General features: G+C 43.2%; 1 long non-coding RNA gene across 2 annotated transcripts in view; it reads right to left on the minus strand.

Moving 5' to 3' along the window:
• Window positions 1-453: 453 nt before the first annotated feature.
• Window positions 454-20,849, minus strand: part of LOC136334623 (uncharacterized) — a 30,464-nt gene continuing 10,068 nt past the window's right edge. The window contains exons 2-4 of one of the 2 annotated variants that reach the window (XR_010731196.1): window positions 14,987-15,117; window positions 11,785-11,919; window positions 454-1,823 (exon numbers count right to left, since the gene is read on the minus strand). This is a non-coding gene — a long non-coding RNA (uncharacterized lncRNA). Of the gene's footprint in view, window positions 4,253-11,784; window positions 11,920-14,986; window positions 15,118-20,849 lie in introns of both variants that reach the window. The other variant, XR_010731195.1, reaches the window with a different exon arrangement.

Genomic DNA, 20,849 nt, shown 5'->3' on the forward strand with positions numbered 1-20,849 from the left:
TTCTTTCCTTGCTCCCATATAGGCAACCATTCTGAACATCATTTATATTTTTATGACTCTAGAAAGATGTGTATTTCCCCTCCTCACCTTGACACGATGCTGTGAGATCCTCCCACTTTGTCCCGTGTGTGTACCTCTCGCCCATGGACTCTGAGGGCGGCCTCGTTCTCCAAGGCCAAGCTGTTCCCACCATGTCATCCTACCTCTGCGTCACTTTATCCCACAGTGGTTCCACAACAGCCATTCTTGGCTTACCTGCTGTCTCTCAGGCAAAAGCCACACTTCCCTCCTGATTAAACTTATAAGGCAGAATAAATCCAAGGAATATAAGCGATTTAGCAGTGGCTTCAGTAACCTTTCACCTCTAGACAAATTACCGGTATGATTTAATACAATACAGATGGAAAGTGTTCAAAAGCTGTTTTTATTCAATCAAAGTGGGCAGAGTGCTTTTAAAGTATTTTGCCAGCACTAACTTCAGTTCTCAAGAGAAAAATATCCTCATTGTTAAAAAGAGAGAGAGAAAAAGAAAGAAAGAGAAAGTTGGCAGGAAGATGGGGGAATGAACTAGTTTTGCTGAAGAGCAATTTGGCAATATGCATCCAAACCCTTGATCTAGGAATTTATCATAAGGCAATAATAAGGAGTAGGTGCAAAGATTTATCAAAGGATGTTCATTGCAACATTATTTATAACTGGGGAAAAATTAGAGCCCTGGCCAAGTAGCTCAGCTGGTTAGAGCATTATCCCAATACACCAAGGTTGTGGGTTCAATCCTTGGTTGGGGCACATAGAAGAATAAACCAATAAATGCATGAATAAGTGGAACTACAAGTTAACATCTCTCTCTCTCTCTCTCTCTCTCTCTCTCTCTCTCAAATCAATCAATAAAAAAAAAACTGGAATCAATCTCAATGTACCACAATTACAAATAAGTTAAACCAGGATATATTCTACTAAGTAATTTATTCAATACATACTTACTGAGTTACTGTTGTGTGCCAGGCAAAGTGCTAAAGACCAGGGACATAGGAGGATTAAAATAGACTATGTTCCATGATGGGAAACAGTGAGCCACTGGACCCAATGCACTGGGAGCACTCTTGATATAATGACAAAGCAGGTTATGAGAAAAAGCATTATTATTACAATGAACAATGTTTTATTTTTAGGTTTATAATTAGTTTTTTTTTTAAAGAGCAGAGATTTTCCTATAAGCTCAATATAAAATAACAGATACGGTTTTCAAAATACGTATAATTACTCAAGGCAGCACCCTGTCAGTGAGAAGTCAGGCCCAGCCTCAGAGGCAATAATGCTGCCTGGATATTGCTGTCTGGCAGGTTAGCTCCGCCTCCGCCATTATGAGCCAAGTAGTCCCGGGGCCTCTGATCTGGGGGCCGAGAAGCCGGAGTTCCAGCTGGAACAGCATGAGGTTACGAACAAGCTTCCATCTGGTCAGGACTCCATTTGCCCCTATAAAATGAAGGCGCTGGACATGGGTGTTCCAATGTTCCTCTCGATCTCCAATGATCCTCTCGATCTGTGGGTTCTTCTTTTCCTTATGATTGTATTCATGTGCTGTCATTTTCTTTTCTTTCTTTTTTTGTTTTCTTTGCCTGTGTTGTGACATGTTTGTGTTTTTTCACTTTCTGAATGACTGAATTGGGTCACTGCTCCATGAATCCAGTTGTCGGTGTGTCACCTGTGGAAGTGACTGGAAATCGCCCGTGCTGAGAACAGGGACGTTGTGCAGTGCCTGCATGCCCTCAGGGTTCTTTTCTCCAAACTGCATGTGCTACTAATGCGTAGCAAAGCGGATTCTGCAATCACACACAAAACAGGGAGCTTTTCTAGGTTAGAGCCCACATGCTCTTCCTGTTAAAAATGTTTATTCATAAAGTTAATTTTATTTTTTTCCTTTTGAAGTGATTTCATTTTTTATTTTAATTTTTTTACATTTGATATTATTTTGCATTAGTTTCAGGTGTGTGGCAAAGTGATTAGCAAATCATGTACTTTATAAAGTGTTCCTCTGATATTTCCAGTAGCCATTAGGCACCATACATAGTTATTCCAATATTATTGGCTATATTTTCTATGCTGTACTTTACATCCCTGTGACTACTTTGTAACTACCAATGTGTACTTCTTAATCCCCTCACTTTTTTCACCCGTCCCCTCAATCCCCCTCCCATCTGGCAGCCATCAGCCTGTTCTCTGTATCTATGAGTCTGTTTCTATTTCATTTGTTTATTTTGATCTTTAGATTCCACATGTAAGTGAGAACATATGGTATTTGTCATTCTCTGACTTATTTCACTTAGCATAATACCGTCTAGGTCCATCCATACTATGGCAAATGGTAAGATTTCATTCTTTTTATGGCCCAGTAGTATTCCATTGTATATATGTACCACCACTTTTTCATCCACTCGTCTGTTGATGGGCACTTGGGTTGCTTCCATATCTTGGCTATTGAAAATAATGCTGCAGTGAACATAGGGATGCATACATTTTTTAATTTTTTTTTATGTTTCTGAAGCTGGAAACAGGGAGAGACAGTCAGATAGACTCCTGCATGCGCCCGACCAGGATCCACCCGGCATGCCCACCAGGGGCAATGCTCTGCCCACCAGGGGGCGATGCTCTGCCCCTCCAGGGCGTCGCTCTGCCACGACCAGAGCCACTCTAGCGCCTGGGGCAGAGGCCAAGGAGCCATCCCCAGCGCCCGCCCGGGCCATCTTTGCTCCAATGAAGCCTTGGCTGCGGGAGGGGAAGAGAGAGACAGAGAGGAAGGGGGGGGGGTGGAGAAGCAAATGGGCACTTCTCCTATGTGCCCTGGCTGGGAATCGAACCCGGGTCCCCTGCACGCCAGACCGACGCTCTACTGCTGAGCCAACCGGCCAGGGCCTCATACATTTTTTTTGAATTAATGTTTTGTGTTTCTCCAAATGTATACCCAGAAGTAGAGTCATTAGGTCATAATGCAGTTTAATTTTTAACTTTTTTAGGACCCTCCACACTGTTTTCCACAGTGGCTGGACCAGTCTGCATTCCCACCAACAGTGCCTGAGAGCTCCCTTTTCTCCACATCCTCACCACCACTTGTTTGTTGACTTATTGATGTTAGCCATTGTGACAGGAGAGAGGTGGTTTCTCATTCTTCACTGGCATTTCTGTGATGATTAGTTAATTGTTTTCTAAAAATAAATATTAAAATTTCTCCTTTTTACTTTAGAATTAACAAGTCAAATGCTATTTCAAAGTGAGAGCATATTATTCCATAAAAACTCATGTAAACATTATCTTCTTCACAATAAAAGTTATTTTGAAACAAAATGCTTTCTGATCACCACCATACAATGCTTAGGCTTTGAACTGTTAAAAATCAAACACAGTTTCATTTCAGGAGCTAGACAGTACACAGGAGCTTTCAGAGCAATTGAAACAGCTGGTGCAGATGTCTGATGGGCACTTGTCCATCACTTGCTTTTTTGTTGCCCAGCTTTTATGTAGTACTTCTGGACTTCCTTAACCATTCACAATTTTGACCAATACGATATTTGATTACACCACTGTATGTATATTAACTCAATTTCTCTAAAAGTGTGTAGCCTGCAGACATTCACAGTAGAAAGAATTCACTGTGCTCATTAAAAACACAGCTTTCTGGACAAAATGCTAGACCTATTAAGTCAGAATATCTGGGATTGAGGCCTTGAGAGCTGAATTTTGGACAAGTCTCCGCTTCCCAAGGGATTCATAGTACACTGAAAGAAACTCTGAACTTTATTATTTTATAAGTAAAATTAGCGACTCTCAAATATTAAATCTTCTTACTGTAATCTTATTTTCCTTTTGTCCAATATGTCATAATTCCCAGGACTGGTCCTTAAAATAGTCTCCGCAATTAACCTTTCCTCCTGGAAAATTGGCTGTGAATTTCCACTGTGAGTGTGTTTGTGTGTGTATCTCATTTTATCCCGGAAGATCCCATGATAGGCTCTTATTTCCCACCACTGTTACTATTTGAACTTTTCTTTTTTTTTTTTTTTTAAGACATTAAGATCCTTATGAAGACAAAGCTGACTTTATTCCATGGTGGATTCTGGAATTAGAATCTCTCTTTAATGTCGAAAGAAAGAAAATGACTGCCCTTTATTCACAGTCAAGTACTTCTCCAGCGACATCTCAGCAGCTCTAAATCCAAGTGCGGTGTGCCCGCAACCACCGTGTGCCCACTTAGATCCTATTTATGGAAAGAAAGTAGAACAGACAAAAGACAGTCACAGCACTGAAAGTCGAAGAAAAGATTTACATTCTTTTAAAAAATGAATAATTCCTGTAAAATATAGTGCCCTTCCCTTTCTCACTATAATCTCCCTTCTCTGAGAGTGAGTCCAGCAACTAGAATCTAGTGGTTATGGTAATTTTCTGACCAAATCTATCTTATTATTCATCACATATTCAGGTGACTTTCTGTATTAGTTACCAGTTGTTAGGTGGCAATTTATCCCAAATTTAGCAGATGAAATAATAGATATCTGTTATCTCATCATTTCTGTGGGTCAGGAATCCAAGAGGCCCTTTGCTGGGTGGTGCTCAAGGTCTCTCATGTGGCTGTAATGAAGAGGTCAGCCAGGGCTGCAGTCTTCTGAGGACTTCTCTGTGGCTGAAGGACCTGCTTCTTCCGGGTTCCTTCATATGTTTGGTAAGTGTCAGTCAAATAAGTTTGTAAATATGATATATATGTTTGCTTGCTTATAGTTTGCATTGGGTGTGGGGACAGGCTGTAAGCAGGCAGGGTATTATAGCCTAAAGCTTAGTTTTAAGACTAAGCTTTTCCCCACACCCTTGACTGATTGCATGATGTGGGGTGGTGCACTCTCATGAGGAATCCCATTATGCCTCAGATAAGTGACTTTGTATCGGAGACTTCCTTGTTTGTATATTGGATTAAAGGTTTTGGTTTCTACCCTATAAGGTGGGGCAGACCAGGAGCTTGCTCTCTTTCAGTTCCTGAGATTAGCATTAGAGGAGAGAGCAGAGAGGAGAGCAGAGAAAGGCCATGTGGAGGAGGCCAGGAGAAGCAGCCAAGATGGCGGATTGTTGAAGAAGAAGCCAGTTTGTGTAGTTTGTGCAGAGAGAAGGAGATGGGAAACAGAGGTGAATAAGACTGATGAGGTAGAAACCTTTGATCCTAGAAAAACTCGGATAAGTCAGTGGCTTTGGGAGCCCTGAATGGAAAGGGAAGTGTTTTTCCACTATGTGTATTTCTTGCCTGCTAAGTACAAGCTAGGATTAAAGCTAATGGCCCACCAGTTCTTGGCTCCATTGTTTCTTTACCGTCTGTCTGAATCCTACGCGAACCTGCATGGGCCAGGTGGCTGTGATGGTGGCCGTGGCTACTGGCTTTACAGCAAGTCAGTGCTGGTTGTTGGTAGGAAGCCTTGGTTCCTTCCCACACGGACCTCCTCATCGCACTGCTGAGTGTCCTCACTACATCTTCTCCCAGAAGCAGCGATACAGGCATAGAAGCAAGGCAGAAGCCATAGCATCTTTTATAACCTAGCCTTGGAAGTCACAACCCAACATTTCTGCAATTCCTTATTCAGTGTGGGATGGGAGTAAACACCAGAAATAAAAGAACCAGAAGGGAAAGACTTCTTTGTTGTGTGGGATTAGGTCTGGGATGGGCAACAAGTAGAAAGAGTCATTCAGAGAGGTATGAAAAAAGCATCAGGACATGGAGTAACTTTAGGAGTTCTTCTTGGACACTTCTTTATTTCTAGGTGTTAGTCAAATAAGTTTGTAAATATGATGTATATGTTTGCTCGCTTATAGTTTGCATTGGGTGTGGGAGACAGGCTGTAAGTTAGCAAGGTCCTTATAGCCTAAGGCTTAGTTTTAAGACTAAGCCTTTCCTACCCTTTTAATACTAAAATCTTTTTCAACATCCTTCTAATACTAAGATCTTCTCAAAACTAAGCTTTTCCCACCTGACCTGTGGTGGCACAGTGGGTAAAAGCATCGACCTGGAACACTGAGATTGCTGGCTCAAAACCCTGGGCTTCCCTGGTCAAGGCACATATGGGAGTTGATCCTTTCTGCTCCTCCCTCCCTCCTCTCTCTGTCTGTCTCTCTCTCTAAAGTGAATAAATAAAATCTAAAATAAAAAACAACAAAAAAACAAAACTAAGCTTTTCCCCACACCCTTGACTGTTGCATGATGTGGGGTGGTGCACTCTTATGAGGAATCCCATATATGCCTCAGATAAGTGGCTTTGTATCAGAGACTTCCTTATTTGTATATTGGCTTAAAGGCTTTAATTTTCTACACTATCAAATGAAGCAGACCAGGAACTCTCGCTCACTCAGATGCTGCCATCAGCATTGCAGAGGAGAGGCAGCCAAGATGGTGGAGTGCTGAAGGACAAGCCAGTTTGTGCAGAGTTTGTACAGAGAGAAGGAGATGGGGAACAGAGGTGAATAAGGCTGGTGAGGTAGAAACCTTTGATTCCTGAATGAAAAGGGAAGTGTTTTCCCACTGTGTGTATTTCTTGCCCACTGGGTGCAAGCTAGGATTAAAGGTAATGGTCCACCAGTTCTTGACTCCATTGTTTCATTACCCTCTGTCCGAATCAAATGCGAACCTGCACAGGCCAGGCGGCTGTGATGGTGATGGTGGCCATGGCTACTGCCTATACACTAGGTCTGAGGTTATTTATGGTGGTTTTAAAAACTTTTTTTTATTGCCCTGGCCAGGTAGCTCCATTGGTTAGAACGTCATCCCAAAATACCAAGGTTGAAGGGTTTGATCCGCAGTCAGAGCACATACAAGAGTAAACTAATAAATACATAAATAAGTAGAACAGGTCAATGTTTTTCCCTCTTTCCCCCACCCCTCACTTTCCCTTCTTCTCTCTCTCTCTCTAAAATCAGTTAATTAAAAGAAAACCAAAAAGACAGAAAACTTTTCACCAATAATTGCCCTAATAAGTTGGAAAGCACTAGAATGTCAAGAAAAGTCCCCTCCCTCCTTGTTTTTGGACCCCTGAATGAAGTAGAATTTTTGAGTTCTCCAGAAAAACATGGATTACATGTAAAAATGCAATGTGATATTTCTGGGTTTAATCTCCTAGGCTTGCTTAAATGTTCTGAGGTCCAAGATCTACTGGCTATAAGACCAATTCTCCCAAAGGTTTTTGGAATTGAAGGCATGGGAGAGAGGGATCATTACATTGGAAATATTTTTTGTAATCCATTAGAACTATATTTGTTCTCCTCAGTCCTGGGCATCTTGGCTTTTAATAAACTATTTCCTTTGGCTAAGAAAAAACGTGGAAGCAAGAAAAACCCTGGACTAGCCCTGTGGAGACTGGAGGTCTAATCGAATGTGGTCTCTACAGTGCTTGTGACACCCGGGGCCTCTCTCTGCCCGTAGACACACACACTGGTTGATTGTGTTTCTCTTCTTCTGTATCGAGTAAGAGTAATAATGACAAAGGGTCCTATTATCCCTGAACAGCTTACCCGAAGATTAAAGAATGGGCTTGTTTAAGGCTCTGGAAGGAATCAGTAGATAAGTGGAAGAGAGGGGAGGGGGGAGAAGTAAGGGAGAATGACACCAACGTTCCAGCCACTGTCTGTGAGTAAGCCGCTGACTCAGGAGGTGAGAATATGGAAAGAGCTGAAAAGAATGCTTCCTCCTCTCAGCACAGCGGGGACCACACAGCAAGGGGGCAATCAAAAGGAATAGTGTGCAAGCATTCACAACTCCCTTTAGGAGACTAGACTGAATTTCTCCACCTGTGTCTGTGGTCGGTGCAAGCTTCACTAAAAGTTGGTCAGTAAAGTGTCTGGTGGAGTTCATTTTTTTTTTCCAAAGGAGAGTTTGATAAAATGGTAGGAAGGTTAAGCAAAACTCAGGCCTTTATATACAGTCTTTCTTAGTTCAGCCTATTCCTGGAACAGATTTCTGACACATAAAAACTATTTTTCATTTGCTAGCTAGTCATCTGAGACCTTTGTGGAACAATTCACCTTTTGATTTATCTATGTATGTGTGTGTGTGTGTGTGTGTGTGTGTGTGTGTATATATATATATATATATATTTTTTTTTATCACTAAGCAGTGGTGGATATATCTTGATTAAAAGTATTAAACTTTAAATAATTTTTTTAATGTTTTATACAGAGACAGAGAGTCAGAGAGAGGGATAGATAGGGTGTAAAGCCAGTGGTCAGGGCTACTATCACAGCCGCCCGGCCCATGCAGGTTCGCATTGGATTCAGACAGTCGGTAAAGAAACAATGGAGCCAAAAACTGGAGGGCCAACATCTTTAATCCTAGCTTGAACCTGGTTGGCAAGTAAAACACACACTGGGCTCCAAAACCCACTCACATTCAGTGCTCACAAAGCTACTGACTTATCCGAGTTTCCTAGAATCAAAGGTTTCTAGCTCACCAGACTTATTCACCTCTGTTCCCCATCTCCTTCCTTCTCCCTGCACAAACTCTGCACTAACTGGCTTCTCACTCAACACTCCGCCATCTTGGCTGCTTCTCCTGGCCTCTTCCATATGGCCTCTTTCTGCTCTCCTCTCTGCTCTCTAATGCTAATCTCAGGAACCAAGAGCGCAAGCTCCCGTTCTGCCCCTATTTTATAGTGTAGAAATCCAAACCTTTAATCCAATATACAAAATAGGGAAGTCTCTAATACAAAGTCACTTAACTGGGGCATGATGAGATTGTACCACCCCACATCAAAAAGTGTGGGAAAGGCTTAATCCCAAAACCAAGACTCAGGTTACAACGATCCTGCCTGCCCACAGCCTGCCCCCAACACACATTAATATCACCTGGGTGATGGCCTCCACGTGGGCAGCGCCATTTTTAACAAAGTGAGCATAATATATTTTATCTGCCCAACATAGGGACAAACAGGAATGGAGAGAGATGAGAAGCATCAATCGTTAGTTTTTTGTTGCGACACCTTAGTTGTTCATTAATTGCTTTCTCATATGTGTCTTGACTGTGGTGCTAAAGCTGACCGAGTGACCCCTTGCTCAAGCCAGCGACCTTGGGTCCAAGCTGGTGAGCTTTGCTCAAACCTGATGAGCCCGCGCTCAAGCTGGCGACCTCGGGGTCTTGCACATCCCAGTCTGACGCTCTATCCACTGCGCCACCGCCTGGTAAGGCAAAAGTATTGAATTTTTAACACATAGTCCTTTAGTGTGTGTCTGATACAAATCATGAAAGAAATTAAAGTAACATATGATGGAAAAACAGGGGCCCTACTCTGCTCTTGTGACGTTCAGGGAATGAAAGCGCCCTGAACTTAGCAAGAAACCTCAGCTTGAAAACCCTTTCTGCCACCTTAAACCCCTTGCTTAAAAACAAATCAAAACAAAAACCCCTCGCTTAACCTTTGTGAGCTTCAGCTCCTCCACTGAAAAATGGGATTGTCCCATCTACAGACAGAGATGCTGTGAGGGTCGAATGCAGTGGCGTATAGGATGTACCTGGCATGTTCTCCATATGTGGCTGTTTAGTCAATCCATGGCCATTGAATCCGTGTCTCTATTATTTTAGAGGGTGACCGATAATTTCTAAATTTTTTTAACAACCTGTTATTTAGAATGGAGCACAAGCCAAGCTTGTGCTGTGTGATGGGAGAAAACAGTGAACAAGACAGTTGCTGTCCTTGCTCCCATGGAGTTCACAGCTGAGGGAGGAGTACAGACCAGTGAGCAGGTACTGTAGTCAGAATGAGAAGTGCCGAGCACTATGGTGGGAGACACATTGGTTAAGGTTCATATTGTACTTACCCCAAATCTACAGCCATGCAGCTTTCATAATCTGAAAACCCCAGGAATAGAAGTGCTGGGCGATTTCAGGGCAGGATATACTTACTACCCGACAGATCCGTTATGGGGCTTGAAGTGATGATTGGCGCCCCCTGTGGCCCAACACAGGAATGGTGGAACGGCCATGCCTCACCCATCTGAGCAGTTGCTATAAGGCTTTTTTTCCCTCGTGAAATTTTTTTGGAGGGTTAGTTTTTGTACCCTCAAGACTATAGGCTAGAGCAGGGGTCCCCAAACTACAGCCCATGGGCCACATGCGGTCCCCTGAGGCCATTTATCCGGCCCCCGCCGCATTCCAGAAGGGGCACCTCTTTCATTGGTGGTCAGTGAGACCACCGCAAAGTGCGGCGTCACTCACGTACAGTACTACTTCTGGTGACGCGGGACGCACGCTTCACGGCTCTGGAAGCGCGTCATATCACTTGTTACGGCTAGCAGTGTGACAAATATGGAACCGGACATTGACCAGCTCATTAGCCAAAAGCAGGCCCATAGTTCCCATTGAAATACTGGCCAGTTTGTTGATTTAAATTTACTTGTTCTTTATTTTAAATATTGTATTTGTTCCCGTTTTTTTTTTTTTTTTTTTACTTTAAAATAAGATGTGTGCAGTGTGCAAAGGGATTTGTTCATAGGTTTTTTTTTATAGTCTGGCCCTCCAACAGTCTGAGGGACAGTGAACTGGCCCCCTGTGTAAAAAGTTTGGGGACCCCTGGGCTAGAGCCAGCCCTTGATTTATTTTTTATTAAAAAAGAAAAAGAAAAATCAGTTCATTGAAGCAAAATTAACACACTACAAAATTCACTCATTTTAACTGTACAGTTCAGTAATTTTTAGTAAATTTAAAGTCTTGTGCAACCATCGCTGAAATTTAGTTTGCGAATTTGTCCGTTACCCTGAAAGAAGACTGTTATACCCTGTTGATGTTAATAAGAATAAACTTCATAAGATTCTGTCTTGGATTTCTTAAATTCGAATAGAAAGAGTTGCTAGTAAAACTTCATAAAATTTGTTCCCTGGTTGCTGTGTTTGACAAATTCGTCTCTCTGATGACACATACCTGGCTGGCCCCTTGGAATGATGAAATACCCCTTTTCTTGCCTGACCTTTGTTTTGGCTGCTAACTCAGCAATAGATCTGAATTTCTGTGTAGGTGTTTAGTGCTTAGATTTTTCCAAGTGTCTCCAAAAATGTGATAAAGAGCCTCAAATCAATTTTTAAAATAATGTGAAGTGCAGAGTTTTCCACTGAGACAAGCATTGTTGAATGTTGCTAGATTCCTGCTACTCTGTAGGTGGGGAGAGGGATGGGGAGACACAGGCAGGGTCTGATCTGTTGTACACGGGGCTGGTATCTGACAGTACATGCCATATAACCAGACTAAGGACCAATAATCCTCATGAATAAATTGACAGGGAACTGACCTACATTTCGCATTAGATAAAACACACTTAAGTCATTAAATGAATTTCCCTCTCTGGTTCATTAGCTCTCAGCATGCCCTGATCCTTTACCCATTTGTTATATAGCTCATAGAAGATGAATACGGAAAAAAGAAACTAAATCATTTTGTCCATCCCATTCCTACGTCAGGACATGTGCCTCACAGAGGAATTATGACCATGTTGGAGATTGACTGGCTTTCTTGGCTAAAACCTGAGAAGTTACACTTGATGTATTGGCCTGATGGCATTCTGCCAGGTGCTGTGCACATTAGCAATGATGTGCCCATGCTCACATTTACCCAGGAGTCCTCCGGGGCTAAGCGTTTAGACTCAGCATTATGAGAGCCCTCGAAAATGGATCTAGTGATAATTCTGAGCATCAGAGTTGATGATTAAAGAGGTTGGCCTTTAAAAAATTCTCACCTGAAGCTTAAACACCCTTCCTTTGCTCTTCAAAGATACTCACTGAGTAAAGGCAGTGTAGTGGGAACATTGCAGGTCTGCCTTGGGTAGTATTTGCCATATCAAGTAGATCTATTTTCAAACAGCATTATCCTTCTTGGTCTGGTACTCATGGTGTTTCATGAAGCTACTGGTCAGGCTGTGGAAAGTGTGAGAAACAATGACATTATAACATTTTCAGTTCAGTGCAGTATTTATTTATTTTAGAAATTAAATTTAATGAGTGACATTGATCAATAAGAGTACGTAAGTTTCAGGTAAACATCTCTACAGCATTTGAACTGTTGATTGTGTTGTGTGCCCATCATCCAAAGTCAAATCATTTTCTGTTACCATATATTTGTCCCTTTTTAATCCCCTCTCTCCTGCTATCCTTCTGGTAACCACTTCAGTTTTATCTAAGTCCATGAGTCTCAGTTTTCTATCCCACCTATGTGTAAGATCATATAGTTCTTAGCTTTTTCTGATTTACTTATTTCACTTAATATAATGTTCTCAAGGTCCATCCATGTTGTTGTAAATGGCAATAAATAAGGTCATACATACAGTAACGCTTTATGGTAGAGACAAAACTCTGCAAAGAAAAAAAAGGAAACCAACATATACCAGACTCATTATGAGTCATCAATGGCTGCCCCCAAAGCTCATGGGATCTCAGGTGGCATTACTAGAGGTATAAACAATGGAAGGAAGGAGGTATACTGGGAAGACCAAAGCTATGATTTTTGGCCAGTACTATAAGAGGTACACAGGCAAAGTGGAGCATGTTCAAAAGTAAGTAATATGAGATGCCATGTTAAAAAGTGATTCTTTTAAAATAACATGTTATGACAGGCCGTGGTGGAGGCTAGAGATACAAAGATGAATATGACACTCTCCCTGACCCCAAGGAGGTCACAGCCAGCAATGGCTGAAAAGACAAAGACTTGTAGCTAGGAAAAAAGAGGACTCTGGGTGTTCAAATACTTAAAAAATCATCTTATAGAGGAGGAGTTGGTCTTATTCTGTGTGTTACTATGCGTAAAATTAAACCCAATGGGCGGAAGCTCCAAAGACTCATTTTAGCTCAATATGACAATATGAGGTAAAAATTTCCAACAATAAGATGTATCTCAAAATATAATGGACAACTTGAAGAAACTGTGAGTTCCAGGTTCTTAGGTGTTTAAGAACAGACCTGCTGACCCATTGACAGGAATGTACAGGTAGCAGAGGTAGTGATGGGAACATAGGCTTACCTACTCCTTCACTGTTTATCTTAATAAGGACCTATCAGTACACCGGGCACACTGCTGTGTCCAGAATTGCATGCATATACTGGTGAGCCAAATCAAAGACTCCTCTCAAGGAGCTTGTGCCTAGTGAGAAGATATGAACATGGATTGAATAATCACAGAAATACATATAAACCTGCTACTGGGACAAGGGTTTGGGTGGAAAGCCACCTGGTAGTAAGAGAGCAGATAAAAAGGTGTTTGACCTTGTTGGGAGGGTCAGAAAAGATTTAGATGAGGAACATGCACTGGAGCTGAGATCCAAGGGGTGAGTAAGGGTAGTGAAGGATGTTCTAGGTGGAAGGACAGAAAACCAGAGCAAGGCCCCGTCATGGGAAGAAGCCCCTCAGATAATGGTATTTCCCAATAACTTTAAGGTTCCTTTCTTTTTAAAATGTGTACTGATTTACTGAATGGCTAACACATAAATGGAACAAAATTCAAAGGAAGTGAAAAAAAATCCCCCTTTCTGCTCTGGCTTTCCTGATCCTCCTGGAGGCATTGCTAAACACATCCACCACTAGCCCCTTCTATCGCCTCCACAAAATTGTAGCACCCATACACCATTCCCCACCTTGCTTTATTTTTCAGAGGGCAGATCTTGAGGCTCTTTCAGTACTTTTAGAGCCTCCATGCTGTATTCTGGGTAGCCACACAGCAATCCATTGAAGGAGACACATGGCTTATTCATCTTCTCCTTTGCTGAAGCAAGTTGGAAGGATTGCAAGCAATGCAACAGGGACTGTTCTTGTATGGACATCATTTTGCACATTTTGAGCAGACCCAGCATGCAAATTTGGTGTTTTTCTTTTTTAAATAATTTTTCATAACACTTCTTCTTTTTCTTTTTGTGACAGAGACAGATTGACAGAGAGAGAGGGACAGACAGAGACAGGAAGGGAGAGAGATGAGAAGCATCAATTCTTTGTTGCAGCATCTTAGTTGTTCATTGATTGTTTTCTCATTTGTGCCTTGGCCGGTGTGTGTGTGTGTGGGGGGGGGCTTCAGCAGAGCGAGTGACCCCTTCCTTGCTCAAGCCAGCAACCTCGGGGTTTTGAACCTGGATACTCTGCATCCCAGTCTGACACTCTATCCACTATGCCACTGCCTGGTCAGGCTCATATCACTTCTGATCACAAAAGTGATACATGCTTAGAGGAAAATAGTGAAATATTGCAGAAATACAGCATGCAGAATATGAAAGTACCCAAGAATCCCACCCTCCATAAATAACCACTATGATTATTGGTGTGCTGCACTAATTTCTAATCTTGAGTAATTGTAAAAGAAGGGACAAGTGGCACAAAAAAGTAGATTGTAGATTTGAGAATGTATGGTTGGGGCTCCTGTAGAGAGAAGTTGTCAGAACCTGACCAGGTGATGGCACAGTGGATAGAGCATCAGACTGGGACATGGAGGACCCAGGTTTGAAACCCCGAGGTTGCCAGTTTGAGTGTAGGCTCATCTGGTTTGAACAAAGCTCACCAGCTTGAGCCCGAGGTTCCTGGCTTGAGCAAGGGTTAGTTGGTCTGCTGAAGGCCCCCAATCAAGGCACATATGAGCAAGAATCAAAAAAGAAAAAAAAGGAAGCAATCAATGAACAACTAAGGTGCCACAATGAAGAATTGATGCTTCTCATCTCTTTCCCTTCCTGTCTGTCTGTCCCTATCTGTCCCTCTTTGTGTCTCTTTGTCTCTGTCTCACACACACACACACAAGAGAGAGAGAGAGAGAGAGAGAGAGAGAGATAGAAGTTGTCAGAAAATATTGAGACATTCTTTTACTGTGCTTAGGGTATTTAACCTGGGCTCTACAATGGTTTTGGGATATAGATTAATTTATCGACACATGCGAATTTTCCAAGGAAAGAGTATAAAACTCTCATCAGATTCTCAAAGGGGTGTATGACCTCTAAGAGTTAAGAGCACTTACCAGTAAAGAGAGGTTCATTTTTGTTTAAAAGGGATTATTGTTAATCTTGGCAGAGGATTCTTCTGCCAAGAGTCTTAGAAGTCCAAGTATTCTGATGTTCTTCTAGAATTGGACACATTATTTAGCCTCATCTGTAAAATAATAATAATAATAATGACTCATAGGGGGTTGTGAAGATATAAAGAGCTAATACTTATAAGCACTTAGAAAAGTTTCTGTCAAATAACAAGCCTCACATACACGTTTATAAAATAACTGTGGTTCACATGTCCCTGCCTGCCCCAACCCCAAGTAAAGATTGACAGACTCTTGACAAGAAGCCCAGACCTCTTGAATAATTTCTAATACAGAATCCTCCCCAGGGCAGCATGCTACCCATATCTGGGGATCAAAATATATCTGGGTCATTCGAGGAAGCAGCTAGGCAAGAGGATGCTGAGGCTCCAGTAGAACTTGGTGTTTCTTTCACAGCTAGTAAGGACAGTCTTTTATTGTCCAAAAAAAAAAAAAAAGAAAGAGTAAATTCTGCGAGATAGATATATACGTGCATGCGTGCATACATAAATGTGCCGTATTTCAGTAAGAAATTATTTAACTTTCAGTTGAGAGATTTATTTTTTTCTAATAGCAAGTAAAGGCATGCTTAACGAAAAAATCTGAAAACTAACAGTTAGGATATGTTACCAGCAAGAACGCCGATTGCCTTTCTCTTCCTTCACTACTAGCTCTTTCCCAAATATATGGAATATACTGCTCACAAAACTTAGGGGATATTTCGAAATGAATATGAAGCTATAACATATCCCCTAATTTTTGTGAGCAGTATATATTACTATTATATATATATATAAATTATAATTATATAATATGTATAGATAATTTTACTTATGGAATAATTTAATTTAGTTGTTATCTAAAAGGCACTTTAATACTTTAGAGACTTGACGGTTGGAAAAACACCCGCACTCTTGCATCTCGGATCCTCTGCTTTCCCTTCTGTTCCTCACGAGCTGCAGGAGAGTCCCAGCCCTGCACTGACTGGAGCTTCAGCCGGAGAAGGACCCACTTCTGCCCCACAAGCACCTACGGATCACCTTCTCTGTGCCAAGAGCCTCGTGTGAAGCAAAGGGAAATCAGGTGGGGTCTGCTTGTTCTAGCTTGTCTGTAAAATAAGATGCTTGCACTCGACGATTAATCCATCTTCTCCCAGCTCTCAGTTCTGTGATGTATGTGATATCGAAGTAAAATCAAGCCATTGTTTGCAACCCAAAATTAATTCTTCAGAAATACTTACCAATAGCCTACCTGATGATCAAATATCTATATCTACATAAATCCCATCTCCTCCTTGTACAGTGTTCCACAATACAAAGAACTCTCCACCACAATTGTGGGTCAGAGAGCTCTGGTAATTGCATCCCGATTTTTACAGCTAAGGATATTGAGGCTCAGAAAGGTTGAGGGTGACAGAGTAAGAACTTGAACCAGGGTTAACTTCCAGTGAGGGCTCTTTCAGCCCACACTGCCACTCTACCTATGAACACCTGTGAAATGCTACCAGGCATCGTCCCTGTTGTGTGTCCAAGACTTCCCTCCCTTCCTCTTGGATAAGCTCAGTCCTTCAAGTTTCCTTTATTGCACATACTCCATCCTGTCCGCATCCAGCAGACATCTGCCTCAATCTGGTGCAGGCATGTTCCATACCTATTTGTCCGGCCTGGGAGGCTGTGTGGACAGACCTAAGAGTAAGCAGTTAAATAATGCTCCTGCTTGCCTGTTTCCTAGGGTCCCTGCCACCTGCAAGGCAACTCTGTTCTCTAGGCCGGAAGCAGGAGTCCAGAGTTCTTTGTCCATGTTATCCCGGCATCAGCATCAGGCCCTGAATAGTTCATTTGAAACTCCCTGAAGGAAGCTTCTTATCAGCTGAACTTGTTCTCTTTAAGGTTTTGATCTCAGCCAAGATGAATGGGTCATTTAAGCGGCTCTGTGTGCGTGTGGCTCAGAGAGACAGGAGCCAAAGCTGCGGGGCCAGCCCTTCACCTGGTCTTGCAGGAGCAGCTCCCGTGAGGACCCACTGAGGCCGGTCCCCACAGGATATTTCCAATAGTCACCATAATAAAACATACTTGTTTTATTTAGCTTATTTTATTTATTTCAGTGGGGATATTTTTCAAAGCAAAGCCACACTTGAACAGGCTGGGGCAGGCATGACTGACTCTCCTTTATGGCTCAGAGGAGGAGGATTAGGGATGGGAACTCAGGGTTCATAGAGCTATTAAGTTGCAAAATTGAGATGGGAATGCAGATCTCCCCATACCAGGCCCCGGGATGTCTGCATTCTATCAGCCACAGACCACCCTGCCGGGCTGGCCAGGTCTGTTAAGAGATGCTCTTTGGCCTTTTGGTGATCCACTGCATGTGAAAAAGCAGCTGGGAAACCCCTATCTCGTCTTCAAGCTCAGCTCTGTCTTCCCTTGGTGAGAGGCACAGTCTGGAAATTTTCCTCTTCTCCACCTACCCCATCAAATCTCTTTCTATTAACAGGTCGTACAGCTCAAAGGGAAAAGGGATGGGATTAAATGCATTTGGGTATAGATGTGAATTAATGAATAATTATTTAATGTGCTTGTCAGGGACACTTGCAGACTTCCCAAACACTGGCTTCTCGAAGGGAGGAATTTCAAGAGTTATTTCTAGACACACAAACTACATTGTAAGGTTTCTGCTTACCTCAAACTCCATTCTGGACGCCCCACAGCAGGGATGCCTGGGTGGGCATGGGAAAGGTTTTCAGGCTCAGCGCATCACTTAAATTCTGAGCCCATAAGATGACAGTACGAAAAGTAGACAGGATGCAAAAGAGCTGTGACTGGTTCCAGTACAAACAATAAATTAACCTGTGAGATACGGCTGCTGAGAACAAAGTCAGGTGGCCTGACCTGTGGTGGCGCAGTGGATAAAACGTTGACCTGGAACGCTGAGGTCGTGGGTTTGAAACCTCAGGCTTGCCTCGTCAAGGCACATATGGGAGTTGATACTTCCTGCTCCTCCCCCCTTCTCTCTCTCTCTCTCTTTCTCTCTCTTCCCTTTCTAAAATGAATAAACAAAATCTAAAAAAAAAAAAAAAGTCAGGTGCATGACACTGAAGACCAGTTCCCATTGATGGGCCTGAGGCTCTGCCCTTTGCTGAGTCATCCTGGAACTGTTCGGCATTCCCACCACTCTGCCGTCCACGGTGGTAAGTCTCTGCTCCCATCCTCTGTCACCCTCACTCCCTACTGCTGCTTACTCTGGAAGCCCAGCAATGATTCTGCTGCAAGAGAGCATGAGAGAACCCACTCGGAGACTCCAGGGCTCATGCTAGGCTGCAAAGTTTTCAGCAGGAGTCCTGAGCCTCTGCAATTAACATGGTCCCCCAATCAAAAGACTAAGACTCCTCGGACTACTTCTCCCCACCAACCACGCTTCGTGTTTTTCCAGACCATCTCTGAGCCTCCTGCTCTCTTCCCTACTGTGTTTGAAGTGTACACCTCAAAAACAGACTTATCTTCTTTCCTGTCTGCTCTGGACTTTCAGTTTCACCAGACATTGCTCTCTCAAAGCCCAGACGCTCCCGTCCACGCTAGGAGGCCTTCCACTAATGTGCCATCGGAATTCCCAGAGGTGGATTAAGGTCGGTTGAGGCCTCGGGGCGCAGAAGAAAATATTAGGCCCCTTAAAAAAAATGAGAGAGAGACAGGGAAAATAAAAATACATGTTAACCATATTTTTAAAGAAATGAAAAATATTATGTAATATTAATGTTAAAGTTGCACATATGAAACCAAACTTGGTGTCATTAGAAAAAAGTTTAAAGTTGAGGTTTTGTGGACCCTTCAGAAGTGGGGGCCCAGGGCGCATGCTCAGTGCACCGGCCATTAAACCCACCTCTGGGAATCTCCACTATCAGCGGGAACATGCCTGCCAGACTTAGCTGGACATTGACCACAGCATGGGCGCTGTGCCAAGTTTGTGGCTTGGATTATCTAAAAAAATCCTCCTAACAAACAACTGATGTAGGTACTGTTACCAGTTTTACAGGTGAGGAACTGACGCACAGGGAGGTTAAGTAATTTGTCCCAAATCACACAACTGGTAAGTAGAAGAATCAGAGTGTTCTTGCTAATACAAAGAATGCTTCAGTTCACAGCCCTGTGCTTTTATTTTATTTTATTTTATTTTATTTTTTATTTTTTTGTATTTTTCTGAAGCTGGAAACGGGGAGAGACAGTCAGACAGACTCCTGCATGCGCCCGACCGGGATCCACCCGGCACGCCCACCAGGGGGGATGCTCTGCCCCTCCGGGCGTCGCAGGCGACCAGAGCCACTCTAGCGCCTGGGGCAGAGGCCAAAGAGCCATCCCCAGCGCCGGGCCATCTTTGCTCCAATGGAGCCTTGGCTGCAGGAGGGGAAGAGAGAGACAGAGAGAAAGGGGGGGTAGTGGAGAAGCAAATGGGCGCTTCTCCTATGTGCCCTGGCCAGAATCGAACCCCGGTCCCCCGCACACCAGGCTGACGCTCTACCGCTGAGCCAACCGGCCAGGGCCTGTGCTTTTATTTTTGTAAGCTGTTGAATAAATTTGTTGATGTGAAATGATGGGGTCAAGCAGAAAGCGCATTAAATATTTTAATAAGTCCTTCCAAATTGCCCACAAAAATGATCGTAAAAATTATTCCTCCACTAACGACATATGAGAGTGCCTGTTGCCCAGCCAATACTGAACATTTTCAATCTTATATCTTTGTCAATTTGATAACCAAATGATTTTGTTTTAACTTCTATTCTTTAGTTAATGGTGAGGTTGAGCACATACATTGTCATGTTTATTGACCAGTTACAGTTTTCCACACAGACATAAATATTAATAGTGTTATTCATCAGAATTTATTTTCCCCACAAAATCTGCATTTCCTTTATTCCCTGTTCATTAGCAGCATGATTGTCTGCTAGTTACTCCAAATAGAAAACAGAAACAGACTCTGGTTCTTCCTTTCCCTTTTCCCTCCACAGCGGGTCAGCCAGGTTGCAAGGACTCTATCACGTAAACGCCTTGAGGATGGCCTCCTTGCTGTCCCCAGGGCCTCCCACGGCAGTCCCTCATCACCATTCTTGCAACAGTCCTTGGGTGCTGCTGCTGAGGCCAGCACTGCATGGGCCTTGTCCTACGTCATGGTAGGCACCCTTAGAGGTGGCTGCTGGTTCCCCTGTTGTACGTGTGTCCCCTCCCTCACCGCCCTCCCTTCCACACCATGAGAGAGGATGAATTTCCTCAGCCCTGTCTGCCCTGTCGCAGACAACTCCCTCTCCTTGCTCTCTGGCTTCTATGCTCCGAAGTCCTTCCCACACCCCTCCACTTTCCGTGGGAGTCTGCCTCACTGCAGCCTCACCTCAATCCTCCTGAGACCCGAGGAAGCCCCCCATGAGGTCGGAGAGCCCGGGGCAAGGCCGCATCAACCTGCAGCTCAGATGGTGATCTTCGGCCTCTCTGGGTCTCTGACCACCTCTCTTGCATTCAAACTCCGGCTGGCTCCTTCTTTCTCCTCTGAATCCAATCACCTCTCCCTGTTCTTTGTGCTCCCGCTTTCCTGCTCTTGTTTTCTTGCTATCCCCGATTTACAGTCTTCCCTCCTCTAGCCAGGAGTCTCAAACTCAACTCAGCATGTGGGCTGCAGAGCAAGATCACAGCCGTTTGGCAAATACAAGTAGGCCCCTAGGCTTACTTAATTTTATCCAAAATATTTTGAATTTCGTGGATTAGTCTGCGGGCCGCACAAAATTGTTCGGCGGGCCGCGAGTTTGAGACCCCTGGCTGTTCAGCTTGTT

The sequence above is a fragment of the Saccopteryx bilineata genome, chromosome 4, assembly GCF_036850765.1.
Source record: "Saccopteryx bilineata isolate mSacBil1 chromosome 4, mSacBil1_pri_phased_curated, whole genome shotgun sequence".
In the NCBI taxonomy this organism is placed as follows: domain Eukaryota; kingdom Metazoa; phylum Chordata; class Mammalia; order Chiroptera; family Emballonuridae; genus Saccopteryx; species Saccopteryx bilineata.